Below are 13,517 nucleotides of genomic sequence, written 5' to 3' on the forward strand. Positions count from 1 at the left end.
TGGCAATGGGTTTGGTTTTTTTGTTTTGGCTTTGAAAGCTCAAACTAAGTTACTTCACAAACACATACGTTTTGCTTTTCTTTCTCTGTAAAAAGGAGAAACAAATATCTCAGTGTCGGTGACGTTTTCCAGCTTTAGGTAAAAGTGCAGCGTGAGTGGCCGGCGAGCAGCTCCTGGGCACAGAGATAGCATGAAGGCAGAACATCTGAGCCAGCTGAACTTCTGTCTTTCAACACCCGTGTGAAATTTTCACCTCCTCTGCGAAGACCCCTCACACCACAGTTCTGGCCACAGTGATCTGTTTCCTGCTGGCATTAGGGAGCTACCACACTCCTCAACCAGTAACTATGACACAAGACTGCCCAGAGGAATATTAAATTGTAAATCAAACATATAATGCGGATTAAAACCAAAACCAAACCAGTTGCCGTTTAGTCGATTCCAGTTCATGGCCACCCCATGTGTGTCAGAACTGTGCTGATTTTTCAAAAGTAGATCACCAGGCCTTTGTTTTGAGGTGCTTCTGGGTGGACTTGAACCTCTAACTTTTCAGTTAACCATTGTACCATTCAGGGGTTCCATAATGGGGATTAGAGAAGAGATATAAGAAAAAACAAGACATCTTTTTTTGTTGGTGTTGTTCTGGAGCTTTTGGACTTATTGTATGTTTATTAAAGGCATTTTGGCATCACCTGGGAGCTTGTTAAGAATGCTGGCTCTTGGCCCCCACCCCAGATCTACTGAATCAAAATTTGCATATTAACAAGATCCCCAGGTGATTCCTGTGCAGATTAAAGTTATAAAGCATCTTTAAATGGAGGGTCAAAGGTCCAAAGTAAAATCAGGGAAAATGAGAAGTCACAAAGGCTCAAGTGGACAGTGCATATCTAAGCACCATCAGGATATAGACAAGGGAGTCTTGGCCAACAGACTTGGAATATGAAGATCCCTGGGCAAGGCCATCGCTACTGTGGAATGGGGTGAGTCTGGCTACCTAGCCTGATGCCCTCAAGCTTTCAACTCTTCTGACCATTTCTTGTAATGAACACATGCTCCCTAGATAATGTTCCAGTCACCGCTCGGCTTCTGCTTCTGGAACACAATGTGTTAGGGATATTGACGCAAAGGTTCTAGTTCCACATGACAGACTTTTTTCTGTTTGCAAATTAATCACTTGGCATTCTTATTTTATGTACTAATCAAACCAAATCATACAAAATCAGGTGAGGGCTCACTTCGGAACTGTGATAAATTAACCAGGGTGACAAATACCACTTTACACAGCCCTGTCCTGAGATAGCCCAGCCAGCCAGCCAACTTTTTCCAACTAACCATCCGTCACCTCCATCCCTCCCCTGTCTCTGAATGTCTATGTACATCACATAGTTTGACTTAGTTGTTCCCCTAACATTACTGTCTCAATTTTGTCCTACCAACTTGTAAACTCCTTGAGGGCAGTCAAGGTCTGCAGCTGAACACATGCTTCATTAAAGGATCAAGCTCCTGACATGAACTTAAACTGAGACAGGAAAAGAAGTGCCTGCAATTAGCAGAAACCACCATTTCTTGTCTGGGGAGTATTTCACTGAGGTTTTGATGCTGAAAAAACAGGAAGCAAATTAAATGGCGACCAATAAGGGAACGGTTAAGTGAATTAGGTATATATACCCAACACAATGCTCTGCAGCTGTAGTCCACATAGATTATGTGTATTTATCTGGAAATTACCAATGTTCTGTGACAGAGTCCAGCAGGTAACAGGTGGCACACTCAAAATTGGGAAATTTGAGGAGAGTTTAAAAAAGGGGCTATTTACAAAGGTGAGGGCAGCGTTTGGAAAAGCAACAGAGTAGAGAAGGGACTGTTTCCACTTCTAGGCTAGGCCTGAAGGGGCAAAGGGAGCCATACTAGCACACCATGAGAGAACTTCATGGAAAGCGCCTCACCAGGAGCTGCGGCCTTTGATGGAGGGACACAGCCAGTCTGCAGGTGAATGTAATTGATGTCACTGAATTGGACACTTAAAATAGTTAAAATGACAAATTTTTTGTTATATTTTATCACAAGTAAATATATATATATATATCATCACAAGTTTTATATATATATATATATACTTTTGAAAAAAGATTGAGGGGAAATCCACCCAAAAGGCAATCACCATTGTGATTGGGGAGTAAGACTGAGATTTTCATGAGATGGAATTCTTTACTTTCAATTACTGATAATGCGGTTAGGTTTGTTGTTGTTAGGTGCTGTTGAGTCAATTTTGACTCATAGTGACCCCATGCGACAGAGTAGAACTGCCCCATAGGGTTTTCTAGGCACCAGCCACTCTGCTGGAGGGAAAAAACCTGGCCATCTGCTCCTGTAAAGATTACAGCTGAGGAAACCCTATGGGGGCAGTCCTATAGGGTGTCCATGAGTTGGAATTGACTTGAGGCCACACAACAACAACAGTCTTTACAAAGGAGTTCGCCAGGTCTTTCTGCCTCGGAGTGGTTTGCTAACAAGCTGGGGAAAGTATACTGGGGAGGAGGTGGAGCACCATAAGGAAGGCTTCCCCCCTTCTTACCCCAAGGCAGCCCCTTGAGGAACCTTCTGGAATCTTTCCAATCACTTTGTTTTACAGAAGGGAGAAATGACTTGTTCAAAGTCACAGTGCAGGTTAGGGGAGAGCTGGGAGGAAATCTAGATCCCCCACAGATTTCTCAGCAGTCTTACCTCTCCATTCATTCTCTGTCTCGACAGCACCCCTGCATCTCTTTCCCCCTCCACTTACCCTTTTTCTCTTTTGCTGCAAATCCAAGAGCCACCCCGAATGGAAGCAGCTAAACAGCCTCACACCCTTAATCTGTCTGAATGATAAATCCAGCTGGGCAGCTAAATCCATTCAAGCCCTTCACACCCTCTTTTGAGTAGCTGGGTGGTCTCTTCCGCCTAAGCGGGGGCAGCTTGCCCTTCCTTCCACTTAGCATTCCCCCAGGAGTCTCAGACTTCCAGGGAACCAGGCATTCGCCTCCAAAACAATATCCAGAGACAACAGGGCCCTCCCAACCCCCTTTCAGGGCCTGACCATAAAATAAAGCCGCGTGGGCCTTGCACCCCTGGACAGAATCCTTTGTCTGGGTTGGAAACAGCCTGAAAAGATGAAAGGGGTTTCCACTCTGACCTCTTCACCTCTTGTTATCTTGTGCCCGCTGCCCTGAGACTCTCTAAAGCCGACAGTGGCATTTTCCCATGGTCTCTGGGGTTAACAACGTCTTAGCAACAAACGGAGAGAGGAATGTGAGGAATGTACCTGCCTAAGGGGCGATTATTTTCATCAAGGACAGGCTGAAATGGATAATGAGGTCAAAAACAAACGCCATCTCTTTCTCAAAGGACTCACTAAAGAGAGGCTATTAGATATAGTTCATTAGTTGGGGCGGGGGTGGGTAGAGAGTGACTTCTTAGACCAGTGCCTGAAGATAGATGGAGGGAAGGAATTTTACTAAGTTTAGATTCTTCTCCAAGTCAGTAGGGGGCTAAGTTTAGACTCAGATTCAAGCTTTTAACTACCTGAATTTCATTCAGGTCCAGGCAACAAGTGAGGACCTGGACTCAAAGAAAAGATGTGCAAGAGAATTTATTACAAAGACACAAGTGGGGCCTGTAGTAAAAAACAAAACAAACCCCTAACACCTGAAATCAAATCTGGAAAACAGATGAAGCAGAGTTTATATTTACACTTATCACATGTTAACATCATTATAAAATGTCCCCTTTTTGCTACCATTACCATCACTGTGATTCAGGCGCTAAACCCTCTCCCTACACCATTCCCAGCCTTAGGTTCTTGTTAGCTGCCCTTGACTCGTGACTCACGCACGACAGGACCAGACTGTTATAATCCATATGGTTTTCATAGCTGATTTTCGGAAGTAGATCACCAGTCCTTTCTTGCTAGCTTGTCTTAATCTGGAACCTCCACTGAAATCTGGTCAGCATCATAGCAACATGCATGCCTCCCGGGACAGATGAGCGGTGGCTGTGCATGAGGTACTGGCCGGGAATCGAACTCAAGTCTCCTTCCTGTACAGAAGGTGAGAATTCTACCACTGAACCACCGATGCTCTCTCAGCCTTTATAATAACCTGCAAACTGGAATTCTCACTTCCAAAGCCTTTCCCTTCCAATTCATCAAGCATCCAACACTGATTCATCCTCCTAAAACTGAACGTATCCAAGTGCCCCTATTCAAACACCTTCCTTGCTCACCAAGATTGAATGTGATAAATATGTGCCAGCCCAGTGCCCGGGCAGGGTAGACTCTCCTTTCCCTTCCCTTTTTCTCTATACCAGCACAAAATGAAGTTCAAACTCCCTAGACTGGCATTTAAAGCCCTCCAAAATCTGAACCTAATTAATTTTCAATATGTAACACCTCTTTCTCATACACATGCGCACGAGCACACACATCTTTAAAAACCACTTTCCAACAGAACCTCCGACTTTATTAGCATTGTCCCAGGGCAAAGGCCTTGAGCAGTGGTGTTGGCACAATAAACTCTTCTGAGTATGTTTTGATTCTTCTTTGGTTTTACTTTTCTCATGGAAAAAAAAATACAGCATACAGAACTTCAGGCTTGGTTCACTTTGTGCAGAATTGTGTGCGGGAACGCTATTGGGAGAGAGAGAGGGCCAAAGCTGAGCGGCTGACCTCCCAGAGTTCCCTGCTGGGCAGGAGGGGGTCCGGATGGACCCACACAAACACACACTTGAGAGAAAAGTAGTCCCTCCAAAAAAGAAAAACCATCTACAAAGAGAAGGTGAAGAACAAACTGGGGATATAGAGAGGAGTGATTAAGAGCACAGGCTGTTCCTAACCTGGGCTAGTACCTGAACCTCTCTAAGCCTCAGTTTCCTCACCTGTAAAATGATGTTAATAATACATACTTGGTAGGGTTGTCGTATTAAACAAACGGATGTGAGTAAGGCACTTAGCAGAGTGTCTAGCATATAGTAAGTTCTACAAATGTTAGCTGTAATGATGACGATACTGTAGACTGATACTTGCAAAAGTTGTTCTTTGCATGAAACGGTAAGCTGGTTCTCTGTAGAACATGTGGGACCTCCAAGTTCCTGATGAGGTTGTGCTCACTCAGTCCTTTGTACCTTGCTCCAGCTCTGCTCTGGGTTTGGAATGTACTTTCAGTTCGAAGGACACCTTCCCAGCCCAGCCCCTCACCCCTAGCCCAGGCAGAACTAATTCCTCCCTCCACAAGGGACCCATAGTTCTATGATGGCATTTCTCACATTGTATAATAATGGCTTGCTTATATGTTGGTCTCCTGAGTTAGAATATTAACTTTTTTTTTTTAATATTAGTTTTGGAATTCCCAGTGTCCAACACAGCCCCAGATCTAACCTGTCCATCTGGGTGCTCAGTAGTGTTTTTAGAAGCAATGAACAGAGCAATAGCTTGTCTTGTCCCTGAGGGTACCTGCATGGCTTCACACCAAATACCTATCCACCTAGCTTCTCAACCCTCAGATCTTTACTGACATCTGTTTAAGAAGAGTCACCACTCCTGCTGGATCCCTGGAACCTGAAGATACAGGGTGAAATTCCACTTTCAGCTGCTGCTTCCACCCCACCTGGTGTGATCTGCCGACCCACTGGAGGTGCTTCCAGGAGTGTGACTCAAGGTGGTCAAAACTACAGAACCCAAATGACAGAATTCAGTTACAGGATAGTGCCAAACTGCCACTATAGGAAATTGATCCGTAAAATGTAGAGTTTATCAAATGCCAATAACTTGGTGGGCTTGTATCCTCTTTAGCCACCAGGAACTCAGAGGAACAAAATGACAACTAAGCACTTTGAATTTTTGTCTAGTAGTCATGTAAGATAAATGTTCCTGGCTGTTCTCCCTACTCTGAAGCCCAATCCTGAGTATTCATTGTGAGATGAGGGGTCAGGTTCAGGGGTACAGTCTGCGGTCATGGACTAGGGCAACTATATTGGGTCTTTACAGGAATAAGGAGTCCCTAGGTGGCACAAAAGGAGACCTGGTGGCACAGTTGTTAAGCGATTGGCCGCTAATCGAAAGGGAGAAAGATGTGTCAGTCTGCTTCCGTAAAAATTTACAGCCTTGGAAACCCTATGGGGCAGTTCTGCTCTGAGTTGGAATCAACTTGATGGCAATAGGTGTGGTGTGGTATGGGTGGCACGAACGGTTAAGTGTTTGACTACTAGCTGAAAGGTTGGTGGTACAAATCCATCCAGAGGCACCTTGGAATATGAGCCTGGCAATCTGCTTCTGAAAGATCACAGCCTTGAAAATCCTGTAGAGAAGTTCTACTCTGTACACACGGGATTGCCATGAGTCGGAATTGACTCAACGGCAACTAACAACAATAACAACACAGGAATAAAGCCAATGACCTCGGTCTCGTTAGCACCTGTTACACACAGCTAAACTAATCAGCCACAGCCAGAGCTTAGGGCTTCCAGAGAGGCAGTGTATGGCAGTGGTTAAGAACTGGAGCTTGCTCATCACCCAGATTTGAGTTGCAGCAAGGATTCACCATTTATTAGCTATGGAATTTTGTAAGTATGTAAATCTCTGAGCCTCAGTGGAAGCCGGTGGCTCCCGAGGGCACCCTGTGAGAACAAGCCCTGTGATTCCATCCCTACAGGGCGTTCTCTGGCTGGCAGTGCAGCGTGGATAAATATGGCCAGTGATCGCACCTTACATGGCCATCCCCACGGACGCCCGGAATCCCTCAGCTTACGCAGACTTCTGGAGGACTTGGAGCAAGTGCACATCACCTGCCACTGCCACAAGTGTGCCTGGGCTTCTGCAGCTCCCGTCTTGTGACTGAGGAATTTTTAAATGGAAGCACTGAGCTCACAAAGAGGAAAATGTCTCCCTGATGTCACACAGTTGCTGCCAATTCGTCAGCTCAAGCTAAAGGTCAGAGAGGGGGAAGCAGTACTCTAGGGTCCTGCAGCTGCTCCCTCTCTCTCGGCTGGCTGGGGCTTCCCTTCCAGCAGGCTTCCCACCAGCCATCCAGGCCAGCCGTGGAAGCTGAGGGCTGTTTGCATTTCCAGGGCACGCACAGAGGCAGTCATAACACCACTTGGCTGCTTCTGCCCTCCCCTTTGCAGACATTAGCCAATTCATCCTCCCAACCCTCTCCTGCCACCTCTGTGTGTTTCACAGGCAATCAGGGTGTACCTTAGAACCTTCATAGAATGCTGCCCTGAAGGTCTTTCCTTGGGATCACTTCAGGGGTAAAACCAAATTATCTGGAGGTTCTCTTGGTATTTTAATAACTTTGTGTAGTGATCATAGAGCAGAGGTTAGGAATTTCACTGCCTGGGGTCAAATTATGGCTCCAGAACTTCCTACCAAAAAGAAAGAAAAAGAAAAAGTAAATCATTGCCCCTGAGTTAATTCCCACTCATGGTGACCTCATGAGTTACAGGGTAGAACTGAGCTCCATGGGGTTTTCTTAGCTGTAATCTTTACGGAAGCAGATTGCTAGGCCTTTCTTCCCTGGCACTACTGGGTAGGTTCAAACTACCAAGCTTTTGGTTAGTAGCCAAGAGGGTTAATCGTTTGCACCAGCCAGAGACCTTCCTGGCAGTGTGATATTAAGCAAGTTACTTAGCCTCTCTGAGCCTGCTTCCTGATCTGGAAAGGATTCAATGTGAAGCACTGGTAAAGCCTGGCATATAATAAATGCTCAATAAATGTTAGCTTGGAACTGTCACTCATAGCTCACAGGTGGCAACCATCACTCACAGCTATAACTGGGCAAGTTACTTAATCCTTGAGTCCTAATTTCTTCATCTGTCTGTAAACTGCTAGTATCAGAAACTGTCCAACTTCACAAGGGGGGTGAGAATCAACACCAGCCAAAGTTGATCCCTGTGAGGTAGAGGTCAGACATACCTCCACTCTCCAACGCTTTCACCCTTTCTGACACCAGCCGTCCTTCCCATGGCACTCTCTACTTCTCTGCTGGGTTCAATAATTTGTTGCAATGGCCACAGAACTCATGAACTGTACTGTTGTTAAGTGGTTTATTGGGGAAGTAACAGGTTACAACTTGGGATCAGAATCAACTTGGAAGTAGCAGGAACAACTCAGGAGACAGGATACAGTTCGTCAGCCAGGGCAGCTTTCAATCAAGACAGCTCTCAGCTCCTTCTTGCAGGCAGACCCTTCACTCCGGCATATTGCCAACGGGCCCCATTCAGGCCTACTGCCACGGGACTCTGCCGTCTCTTGGCTGCTTCTTGCCACCTCAAACTGTTTCTTGCCATTTTCAGTGTTACAGCTCCTTCTTCTCTCTCTCCATGACTCTTTTTCTAAAAACCTCTGTTGGGTAAGCTGCTTATATAGCAAGCTCCTTATCAATTTCAAGGCATCCTCCCTCCCCCCAACAAGACCACAAACTAACCAATCCCCTCAGTACACCAAAAGTCACTCACTTTGCATGATAATTGACCAATCCCTACAAGGGTCTTATGCTCCTTATTTGCATAGTAAACTGACCAATCCCTTGCAAGATTGTGGCCCAGCAAATTATTTTGGCAGAATTATAAACCCAAGGCCAGAAAGGCCATATATGAAGAGAAACCACTGCACCACACTGTCCAGTAGGGATAGTCATATGTAACTGACAGGGCTGCTGTCAGGATTCAGTGCAAATAAAGCAATTAACACAGCACCTAGCACAGGAAAATAAATAGTGGCTGCTAGGACTATTATCTCCATCAATCAAACTGATCTGCAGGGAAGGCCCACGTATTCATTATAAAACACCTTCTCAAAGCCTGGCACAGTCGTTTGCTTCCTAGAAGTCACAGCCAAAAATTAAATATGAGACATAGAAAAGAAAAATGTATACGATCAAACATGGACACATAAAATCTTTTTTTAATTCATTTTAGAGTTTTTCCCTCTTTTGGGGACTGTTCTCATTTCTGGCCTTTTTTGAGGAGGAAGAGAGAAATGAAAGAAAAAGTAACATGGATGAGAGAGAAAAGTTTAACTGGGGTGACAGCAAGGAGACAGTGGATGGAAAATGAAGTGACATCAAGTAGAAGGAGAAGGTTGAAATAACAGAGTAATGAGAGCTGACTGGAAGAATTGGAGGGGACCACAAATGAGTTTTTGTGGAAGTCCTAAAAGAGTCACTTCTACCTCAGACATAAAGTATAGACCTTGAAAAACAACAGCAATAACAACCAACCGCTCAGAGCAGTTCACCGTCTCTGTCTCATTCTGCTGGTTGCGCTTCCTCTTCTGCACGCTCCAAAAAACAAAACAACAAAACCAAATCCTTTGCTGTTGAGTGGATTCTAACTCATGGAGACCACATGTGTTACAGAGTAGAACTGCTCCGTAGGATTTGCTTGGCTGTAATCTTTACAGAAGAAGATTGCAAGGCCTTTCTTCCACGGTGCCGCAGGGTGAGATTGAACCACCACCCTTTAGTAGTCGAGTGCAAACTATTTGTGACACCCAGGGACCTACAGTGTCCTCCAAAACACAGACTCCTGGAGACTTAGTGAGTCACTGAGGACCTCACTCACTCCTCATGTCCAGTCTACCTCCAAACCCTGCCTCTTCTTTCTCCCTGGGATCACCCATTCTTTACCTCTTCCTTACACAGGGCCAACCCATTGCCCATGAGTCGATTCTGACTCATGGTGACCCTATAGGACAGAGTAGAACTGCCCCATAGGGTTACCAAGGCTGTAATCTATACGAGATCAGACTGCCACATCTTTCTCCCACCAAGTGGCTGGTGGGTTCGAACCGCCAATATTTTGGTTAGCAGCGGAGCACTTAACCACTGTGCCATCAAGGCTCCTTGGCACAGGGCGGCTCTAGATAAAACTCATCCCACTCACTGTAGCAGTGACACCCACAGGTGAGTCCTGGCAGGCAACGCCTCAGTCCCTGAGTTTACCCGTCCTCTGCCTCTTCCCACAAGTCTTCCTTCTTTCCCTCAGAACAAAAGTGTTCAAGGCTCACTGTGGCTTGAGGTTTTATCCTTCCATGAGGTATCAATATTATAATTGTAAGATCTGGAGATTTGACATAAATATGTCTATTTTATAAACATTTCATGAGCCTATACCTAATTGCCGGGCACTACACTAGGCCCTTTCACATCCTCACAGCTACCCTATTCGTGTCTGTTGTGGCATCAGCTTCTCAGATGCTTCTCATGGAAATCCTTGGAGAATCACAGTGTGTGACTCTCCCCACCCCTCCCCCATCAAGTTCAGGCAATGACTAAGTGTTGTGAGATTTTTCTTGTCTCTCATACATGCTTCTCCCTTGCTATTTCCACTGGGTGCCCCACCTCAGCCCTTGTCTGTCCCTCCTACTACTGCAATAGCTTATTCATGGTTTCTCCCCGCCTCCAGCCTTGTTGTTGTTGTTAGATGTTGTTGACTCAATTTCAACTCATAGTGACCTAATGTGACAGAGTAGAACTGTCCCATAGGGTTTTCTAGGCTGTAATCTTTACAAGAACAGATTGCCAGGTCTTTCACCCATGGAGCTGATGGGTGTGTTGGAACCACTAACCTTTTAGTTAGCAGCAGAGCACTTAACCATTGCACCACCAGGGCTCCTTTGCCTCAAGCCTTCCCTCCCTTTAATGTATCCCTCACAATTAATAGTCTCATCTCCCTCAAAATCTCCCTTCATCACATTATCCCCCACTTACTCTAAACTTCAATAATTTCTCCCCAAATTTCACTCAAGATCCTCAATAATCCTACCCACCCAAACTCTCTGGGGTTTGAGATATTCATGGAGTCCTGCTTCACCCACAACAGGGATTGCAGGGAGGGAAGCAGGAGAGGTCCCAGGGTGCCAGCCTACCAGAGGGGTGTGTACCCAGGAAGGCCTGGTGAAAATCTGAATCATAGTCAATGAGGGCAGCCAAATTCCTATCTGGGAAATCAGGGCAGTCTGAAGGGTAAGGCCAAGTTGTAAACAGAATAGTAATGAGGTCAGAAGCTGGTGGGGACCAGAATCATGTCTAGATGCAGTTCAAGGAAACGGAAACGGTACAGGACTGAAACTGTGAATCGAATTATAAGAAGGTATTGGAGACTTGCTATGCTGCTGTACATGGGGATGGGGTGGGAGGAACAGCCTGCAAAATCTCCCTTTCGGCTGCCTTCCTGAAACACCGTGCATCGAATGCTATTTGGTTTCTCATGCATGTGCAAATGCTGTGTCTCCCCTGTTGCCTATGGTTTCCATGCCTCTCACGTGGCCCCAGCACAGATGAGTGACCTTGACTTGTCCAAGGTCGCGTTGTGGTAAATGTGGAAACAGAGCTAAATCTCCCACCTAACAGGGGCTGTGCTAGGGAGGTGAGCTTAAACTCATGGTCAGAAGTTGGCAAATTACTTAACATGTCCATGTCTCAAATTCCTCATCTTTAAAATGAGGCTAATAATAACACTACTTCATAATAGTGTTATATAATAATAACACTACTGTGAGGATTAGCCGAGCAAATATTTGTAAAATGCTTAGAACAGTGCTTGGCACATAGTAAATGCTGTATGAGTGTTAGTTAAGTAAAAATAAGGTGCCCAGCTGGTAAATAGGGCCAGTACTCAGAGTCAGTTCTAATTTTAACATTCGAGTCCTTAGATCCTCCACCACTAAGGTCAACAGCAGGCTATGATGGACTAAGCTAACTCTAGGACTTACAAAAATTAATTTTCATTTCAACTAAGAATAGAAAAACAAGCCATTGACTTATTTTACTTGGGCACACAGGAAATACCACTCGAGTTACTACCCTTACCTACTCTTAGGAAACCACTAAGAAATCCAAAAAGACCAGTCCAAATACAGTATCTTCCCTAAATTTAATGGAAAATGACTATGGGTGTCAAAACGGACCAGCATGGATTAGGGAAGCTCGGTTGAGCCTGGCAAGGTTCAGGGTTACTGCTCACATTGGGAAGGTAGCCGAGAGGAGATAATGTAAAGGAGATACACAGTGAAACCTGTAAGAGCCAGAACCCAATGGGACTGCTTTCTTTTTCCAGGTCTTGCAAGTTTTCCGCCTTTGACAGGGTGCAATCTCACCACTTTTCTGTGGCTCATTTTTAGTGGAAAATGTTTGCGTTTTCCTTCTCCAACAGGTTCCCACCTTACACAAGTTCCTGCTTTCGCAGGCTTTATTGTATTTATTTTTCTCAAAACTGTTGTATGTGTATGGGGGGGAAGGGTGGAAAGGAGAGTAAGCAGATAGAAACTGTGAATTTATGGTTTGTCAAATGATAAAATATGGACTCAGTGTATTGTTACAGCTCAGTAGCAAGTCAAAGAAGGTAGTGCAAAAGCCTGTTTGCTCCAGTAATCTATCAACCAGAAATCTTTATTAACTGAACCTCTCACGCGAGTACAATATGGCATTAATAGATGTTTGAAAATGATGACCCTGATATACTACAAAATCCTAAACAGCTTTCTGAAACAAGAGAAAAAAGATTAAATGAAGCTTGGTATGGTTTGTGATGAGTGTATTTTATTGAATTCTAATTTTTGAAACCTGGCGATATTTTTGTCCTCTGTAGTATGTGGTGATTTATATGCTATCTAATAACCTTCTACCCATCATAGTATTAGAATAACACATTGCCTGATTATGGTTGGTATCAGGGTTTAATAAATATTCCTTTTCTCTAAACATGCCACCAGCCCCAGTTGCTTAGTTCAGTTTCCTCCACCTCTCCATCCTTTATGCCTGTCCCTGCTAGTGCAAGATTTCATTTTGGGTCCAAACTTGACCCAGATGGTCTTTCTCTATTTTTAGTCTTCCCTAAAAAGGAAGGTGTACCTGGCCTTAGGAGCCGCTTACCCTGACTCACAGAAGTCTCACACTTCCGTCTCACACTGAACTGAGGTTCTCAGGGGTGTATGTTCTCTCTTTCATAACACAAAACAAGGAGGGACGTGTGCCTGAGTAGAATTTTAAAAAATAAACGCATCTCTGGGGAGGTAAGGTCCTCACAGAGCTGAGCAGGAGACAATTGAGCGGTGTGGAGCACGTGGGTTAACTAGAACAGAAACAGATCCTGCCAGGACCGCCCCAGGGATGCCAGAGACACAAAGCAGAACTCTGATTGTGCCCAAAGGGCCCTGGATCACGCACCCACATTGGAGGTTTCCCGACTTTTCTAATTACCTTCCCATTCCTTTCACTCCCCTTCTCAGCCAGCTTGTTCAAGTTTCTGCATACCATAGGGGTCAGACACAAATAAAATCCATACATGGTCTCCATGCTGGGGTCACAGAATTTTGTTAATAACTCAGACTAGGGGTGGCCCCAGATCCCAGCCCCCTTCCCCTCCACGAAAAGCTTTGCTTGTAAACACCAGTCACTTAGTAACACCCTCAATCAGTGGCCTTTGGACTATTATTCATCACAACTAACCTTAAACCAACTTCATCTTCACCGGCCTCCCCCTAG

The sequence above is a fragment of the Trichechus manatus genome, unplaced genomic scaffold (genome assembly GCF_000243295.1).
Source record: "Trichechus manatus latirostris isolate Lorelei unplaced genomic scaffold, TriManLat1.0 scaffold00065, whole genome shotgun sequence".
NCBI classification, from domain to species: Eukaryota; Metazoa; Chordata; class Mammalia; order Sirenia; family Trichechidae; genus Trichechus; species Trichechus manatus.